Genomic DNA, 7,089 nt, shown 5'->3' on the forward strand with positions numbered 1-7,089 from the left:
TCAATTTTATGATTTTTCAGATTATCAAATAACATTTCTCCTTTTTCATTATTCTTTCAAGATCTAATAATTTTAACATTCATAAACAGCAAATTCAAAAATATGTACTGTTTAAGCATTCATTCAGAAAACAAAAGGTATTGCCACCACATCAAAATAATTAAACTAATTTCAAGATAGAATTCGAAATCATATACTTCTTGTTCTTTTGCAATTAAAACATTTTTTCATTTAAGAGAGGTGATGGATTCATAGGATATTCATAGCTTTAAGGCATAGACACTAGACACTAATGATCATGTAATAAAGACACAAACATAAATAAAACATAAAGCATAGGGAACGAAAAACAGGAAAATAAGAACAAGGAAATTAAAGAACGGGTCCACCTTAGTGATGGCGGCTAGTTCTTCCTCTTGAAGATCTTATGGAGTGCTTGAGCTCCTCTATTTCTCTTCCTTGACTTTGTTGTTCCTCCCTCATGGCTCTTTAGTCTTCTCTAATTTCATGGAGGATGATGGAATGCTCTTGGTGCTCCACCCTTAGTTGTCCCATGTTGGAACTTAATTCTCCTAGGGAGGTGTTGATTTGCTCCCAATAGTTTTGAGAGGAAAATGCATCCCTTGAGGCATCTCAGGGATTTCATGATGAGAAACTTCCTCATGCTCTTGCTGAGGTCCATGAGTGGACTCTCTTATTTGCTCCATCCTTTTCTTAGTGATGGGCTTGTGAGATGAATCTCTCCATCTCCCATGACTCAGAGTTGGAAGCAATTGTCTTCCCTTTTCTCTTTCTAGAGGTTTCTCCGGCCTTTGGTGCCATTGATGGTTATACAAAAACAAAAATCTTTAGCTTTTCCCACACCAAACTTAGAAGATTTTCTCGTCCTCGAGCAAAAGAAGAAAGAAAAGAGTAGAAGAAAAATAAATGAAGGAGATGGAGGTGTGTGGTGGGTTCGGCCAAGGTGGGTTTTAGGTGGTTATGATGTGTGAAAATGAAGGAGTGATGAGGGGTATTTATAGGGTAAGGGAGAGAGGGTAATGATTTGAATTTGAATGGGTGGGGATAGGTGGGTTGTATGATGGTTTTGGAGGAGAAATAGAGGTGATTGGTGGAGGTTAGAGTGTTATAGAAAGGTGTGAAAAGGAGAGAAGAAGAGGTGGGGTAGATGGGGATCCTGTGGGGTCCACAGATCCTGAGGTGTCAAGGAATTTGAGTCCCTGCACCATTCTGGCATTCAAATGCCCATTCTGTGCCAGTTCTGGCATTTAACGCCAGCTCTGCTACCTTTCCTGGCGTTAAACGCCACTTTGCTGCCCATTTCTGGCGTTAAACGCCAGCCAGATGCCCATTTCTAGCGTTTAATGCTAGCCTGTGCTAGACAGCCCTTTCTGGCGTTAAACGCCCAGAGTGCTGCCCATTCTGGCGTTTAACGCCCAGAATGCTGCCAGGCTGGGCTTTAAACGCCCATTCTGCTATCCTTACTGGCGTTTAAACGCCAGTAAGCCTGTCCTCCAGGGTGTGCTGTTTTTAATGCTATTTTTCATTCTATTTTTGATTTTTTAGTTGTTTTTGTGATTTCACATGATCATCAACCTAAAGAAAACATAAAATAACAATGGAAAATAAATAAATATAATTAAATAGAATTAGGTTGCCTCCCAACAAGCACTCAATAGCTTGTCAGTGAGCTCTTAAAGAGCTTCACAGAGACTCAGAGCTTGATGTTGGCCTCCCAACACCAAACTTAGAAGTTGAGTGTGGGGGCTCTGTTTGACTCTGTATTGAAAGAAGCTTTTCATGCTTCCTCTCCATGGTTACAGAAGAAGATCCTTGAGCCTTAAACACAAGGTAGTCCTCCTTCAATTGAAGGACTAACTCTCCTCTGTCCACATCAATTATAGCTCTTGCTGTGGCCAGGAAGGGTCTTCCTAGGATGATGGATTCATCCTCATCCTTCCCAGTGTCTAGGATTATAAAATCAACAGGGATGTAATAGCCTTCAACCTTCACTAAGACATCCTCTACAAGTCCATAAGCCTGTTTTCTTGAATTGTCTGCCATCTCTAGTGAGATTCTTGCAGCTTGCACCTCAAAGATCCCTAGTTTCTCCATTACAGAGAGGGGCATGAAGTTTATACTTAACCCAAGGTCACAAAGAGCCTTCTTAAAGGTCATGGTGCCTATGGTACAAGGTATTAAGAACTTTTCAGGATCCTATTTCTTTTGAGGTAATTTCAGTTGAACCAGATCATTTAGTTCATTGATGAGCAATGTGGGTTCATCCTCCCAAGTCTCATTACCAAATAACTTGGCATTCAGCTTCATGATTGCTCCTAGATACTGAGTAACTTGCTCTTCAACAATGTCTTCATCCTCTTCAGAGGAAGAATACTCATCAGAGCTCATGAATGGCAACAGTAAGTTCAGTGGAATCTCTATGGTCTCTATATAAGCCTTAGATTCCTTTGGTTCCTCATTAGGGAACTCCTTGGAGGCCAGTAAATGTCCATTGAGGTCTTCCTCATTGGAAATCACTGCCATTTCTTCCTCTCCAGGTTCAGCCATATTGGTTATAGTTATGGCCTTGCACTCTTTTTTTAGATTCTTTTCTGTATTGCTTGGGAGATTACTAGGAGAGAGTTCAGTAACTTTCTTACTCAGCTGACCCACTTGTGCCTCCAAATTTCTAATGGAGGACCTTGTTTCAGTCATGAAACTCAGAGTGGTCTTAGATAGATCAGAGACTACAGTTGCTAAGTCAGAGTGGCTCTGCTTAGAATTCTTTGTCTGTTGCTGAGAAGATGATGGAAAAGGTTTGCTATTGCCAAACCTGTTTCTTCCACCATTATTATTATTGAAGCCTTGATTAGGCTTCTGTTGATCCTTCCATGAGAGATTAGGATGATTCCTCCATGAAGGTTTGTAGGTGTTTCTATAGGATTTTCCCATGTAATTCACCTCTTACATTGCAGGATTCTCAGGGTCATAGGCTTCTTCTTCAGAGGAAGCCTCCTTAGTACTGCCTGATTGATGAGCGGATAATTTATACGCTTTTTGGCATTGTTTTTACATAGTTTTCAGTATGATTTAGTTAGTTTTTAGTATATTTTTATTAGTTTTTAATTAAAATTCACATTTCTGGACTTTGAGTTTGTGTGTTTTTTTGTGATTTCAGGTATTTTCTGGCTGAAATTGAGGGACTTGAGCAAAAATCAGATTCAGAGGTTGAAGAAGGACTGCAGATGCTGTTGGATTCTGACCTCCCTGCACTCAAAGTAGATTTTCGGGAGCTACAAAACTCCAAATGGCGCGGTCTCAATTGCGTTGGAAAGTAGACATCCAGGGCTTTCCAGCAATATATAATAGTCCATACTTTGCTCGAGTTTGCACGATGCAAACTGGCGTTGAACGCCAATTCCATGCTGCATTCTGGAGTCAAACGCCAGAAACAGGTTGCAAAGTGGAGTTAAACGCCAGAAACAGGTTACAAACTGGCGTCAGCTCCAAGAAAGACCTCTACACGTGTAAAGCTCAATGCTCAACCCAAGCACACACCAAGTGGGCCCCGAAAGTGGATTTCTGCATCATTTACTCATTCCTGTAAACCAAAGTAACTAGTCTAGTATAAATAGAACTTTTTACTATTGTATTAGGGATCTTTGATCAGTTTATTGCTATCTTAGACGTTCATGGGGGCTGGCCATTCGGCCATGCCTGAACCATTATCACTTACGTATTTTCAAACGGTAGTGTTTCTACACACCATAGATTAATGTGTGGAGCTCTGCTGTTCCTCATGAATTAATACAAAGTACTACTGTTTTTCTATTCAATTGAAGCTTATTCCTATTCTAAGATATCCATTCGCACCCAAGAACATGATGAATGTGATGATTATGTGACGCTCATCATCATTCTCACCTATGAATGCGTGCTTGACAAACACTCCCGTTCTACATGCAAACAAGCTAGAATGAGTATCTCTTAGATATCTAATACAGAGGACCGAGTCTGAGATATTAGAATCTTTGTGGTATAAGTTAGAACCCATGGATGGCCATTCTTGAGATCCGAAAAGTCTAAACCTTGTCTGTGGTATTCCGAGTAGGATCTGGGAAGGGATGGCTGTGACGGGCTTCAAACTCGCGAGTGCTGGGTGTAGTGACAGACGCAAAAGTATAGTAAATCCTATTCCAGTATGATCGAGAACCGCCAGATGATTAGCCATGCAGTGATAGCGCATTGGACCATTTTCACAGAGAGGATGGGATGTAGCCATTGACAACGGTGATGCCCTACAGAAAGCTTGCCATGGAAAGGAGTAGGAATGGTTGGATGAAGACAGCAGGAAAGCAGAGGTTCAGAGGAACGAAAGCATCTCTATACGCTTATCTGAAACTCTTACCAATAAATTACATAAGTATCTCTATCCTGGTTATATTTTATTTATCTTTTACTTATCAATTCATAAAACCATTTGAATCTGCCTGACTGAGATTTACAAGGTGACCATAGCTTGCTTCAAGCTGACAATCTCCGTGGGATTGACCCTTACTCACGTAAGGTTTATTACTTGGACGACCCAGTGCACTTGCTGGTCAGCTGTGCGAAGTTGTGACAAAGAATTAAGATTATGAACGTGCGTATAAAGTTTTCAGTGCCGTTACCAAGGAATGGAACCGTCACGATTTCTGCGCACCAAGTTTTTTGCGCCATTGCCGGGGATTGTTCGAGTTTGGACAACTGACGGTTCATCTCATTGCTTAGATTAGGTAATTTTATTTTAATTTTAAGATTTTTTATTTTCAAAAAATATAAAAAAATCAAAAAAATTTTCTTTTTTTGTTTTCTCAATTAATTTTCGAAAAATACAAAAAATTTTACAAAATCATAAAATAAAAAATAATTTGATGTTTCTTGTTTGAGTCTAGAGTCAAGTTTTAAGTTTGGTGTCAATTGCATCTTTTTAATTTTCTAAAAATTATTTTCAAAAATTCATGCATTGCATTCTTCATGATCTTCAAGTTGTTCTTGGCCAGTCTTCTTGTTTGATCTTCATATTTTCTTGTTTTGTGTCTTTTCTTGTTTTTCATATGCATTTTCAATTTGTTAATGTTTAAAGAATAAAAATTTTTAAGTTTGGTGTCTTACATATTTTCTTTTCTTGAAAATTTTTCAAAAATAAGTTCTTGGTGTTCATCTTGACATTCAAAGTGTTCTTGGTGTTCATCTTGACATTCATAGTGTTCTTGCATGCATCACATATTTTGATCCAAAATTTTCATGCATTGAGTCTTTTTTATGTTTTTCTCTTTCTTTATTAAAATTCAAAAATCAAAAAAATATCTTTCCCTTTTTCACTCATAAATTTTCGAAAATTTGAGTTGACTTTTTCAAAACTTTTTAAAATTTAGTTATTTCTTATGAGTCAAATCAAATTTTGAATTTAAAAATCTTATCTTTTTCAAATCTTTTTCAAAAATAAAATCTTTTTCATTTTTTTTCATAATTTTCGAAAATTCCAAAATAATTTTCCAAAATCTTTTTCTTATTTTGTTTCATAATTTCAAATCTTTACTAACAATTAATGTGATTGATTCAAAAAATATTAAGTTTGTTACTTGCCTAATAAGAAAGGTTCAATCTTTAAACTCTAAAATCATATCTTTTTAATTTCTTGTTAGTCAAGTAATCAACTTTAATTTTCAAAATCAAATCTTTTTAAATATCTTTTTCAAATCTTTTTCAAATTAAGTTTCAATCGCATCTTTTTCAAAATCAATTTCAAAATTTTTTCTAACTTCTTATCTTTTTCAAAATTAATTTTCAAATCTTTTTCAATCAATCCTATCTTTTTGTTTCAATAATATCTTTTTCAAAACTACCTAACTAATTCTCTCTCTCTAATTTTCGAAAATCCCTTCCCTCTTTTTCAAAATTCCTTTTAATTAACTAATTGTTTTAATTTTAATTTAATTTCAATTTTTTTCGAAATTTAACTTTAAATTTTATTTTTAATTTAATTAATTTTCGAAATTCCCTCTCTCTCATCTCCTTCTAATTATTTATTTATTTATTTATTTACTAACACTTCTCTTCATCTCAAAATTCGAACCCTCTCTTCCTCTTGGTGTTCGAATTTCTCTTCTTCTATTCTTCTATTCTTATACTCACATACAGGAATCTCTATACTGTGACATAGAGGATTCCATATTTTCTTTTCTATTTGCTTCTTTTTCATATGAGCAGGAACAAGGATAAGAACATTCTTGTTGAAGCTGATCCTGAACCTGAAAGGACTCTGAAGAGGAAGCTAAGGGAAGCCAAAGCACAACTCTCTGGAGAAAATCTGACAGAAATTTTCAAAAAAGAAGAAAACATGGCCGAAAATAACAACAATGCAAGGAAGATGCTTGGTGACTTTACTGCACCTAATTCCAATTTACATGGAAGGATCATCTCAATCCCTGCCATTGGAGCAAACAATTTCGAGCTGAAACCTCAATTAGTTTCTCTGATGCAACAGAACTGCAAGTTTCATAGACTTCCATCTGAAGATCCTTTTCAGTTCTTAACTGAATTCTTGCAGATCTGTGATACTGTTAAGACCAATGGGGTTGATCCCGAGGTCTACAGGCTTATGCTTTTCCCGTTTTCTGTAAGAGACAGAGCTAGAGTATGGTTGGACTCTCAACCTAAAGATAGCCTAAACTCTTGGGATAAGCTGGTCACGGCTTTCTTAGCCAAGTTCTTTCCTCCTCAAAAGCTTAGCAAGCTTAGAGTGGATGTTCAAACCTTCAGACAAAAAGAAGGAGAATCCCTCTATGAAGCTTGGGAGAGATACAAGGAACTGACCAAAAAGTGTCCTTCTGACATACTTTCAGAATGGACCATCCTGGATATATTCTATGATGGTCTGTCTGAATTATCAAAGATGTCACTGGACCATTCTGCAGGTGGATCCATCCACCTAAAGAAAACGCCTGCAGAAACTCAAGAACTCATTGACATGGTTGCAAATAACCAGTTCATGTACACTTCTGAAAGGAATCCTGTGAATAATGGGACGCCTATGAGGAAGGGAGT

General features: G+C 37.0%; 1 non-coding gene across 1 annotated transcript; it reads right to left on the reverse strand.

Annotated features, from left to right (window-relative positions):
• Window positions 1-6,775: 6,775 nt before the first annotated feature.
• On the reverse strand, window positions 6,776-6,879 carry LOC112738610 (small nucleolar RNA R71). The gene has a single exon (XR_003169561.1). It is a non-coding gene; the product is annotated as a small nucleolar RNA R71 (small nucleolar RNA).
• Between the last annotated feature and the right edge of the window lie 210 nt (window positions 6,880-7,089).

The sequence above is a fragment of the Arachis hypogaea genome, chromosome 13 (genome assembly GCF_003086295.3).
Source record: "Arachis hypogaea cultivar Tifrunner chromosome 13, arahy.Tifrunner.gnm2.J5K5, whole genome shotgun sequence".
NCBI classification, from domain to species: domain Eukaryota; kingdom Viridiplantae; phylum Streptophyta; class Magnoliopsida; order Fabales; family Fabaceae; genus Arachis; species Arachis hypogaea.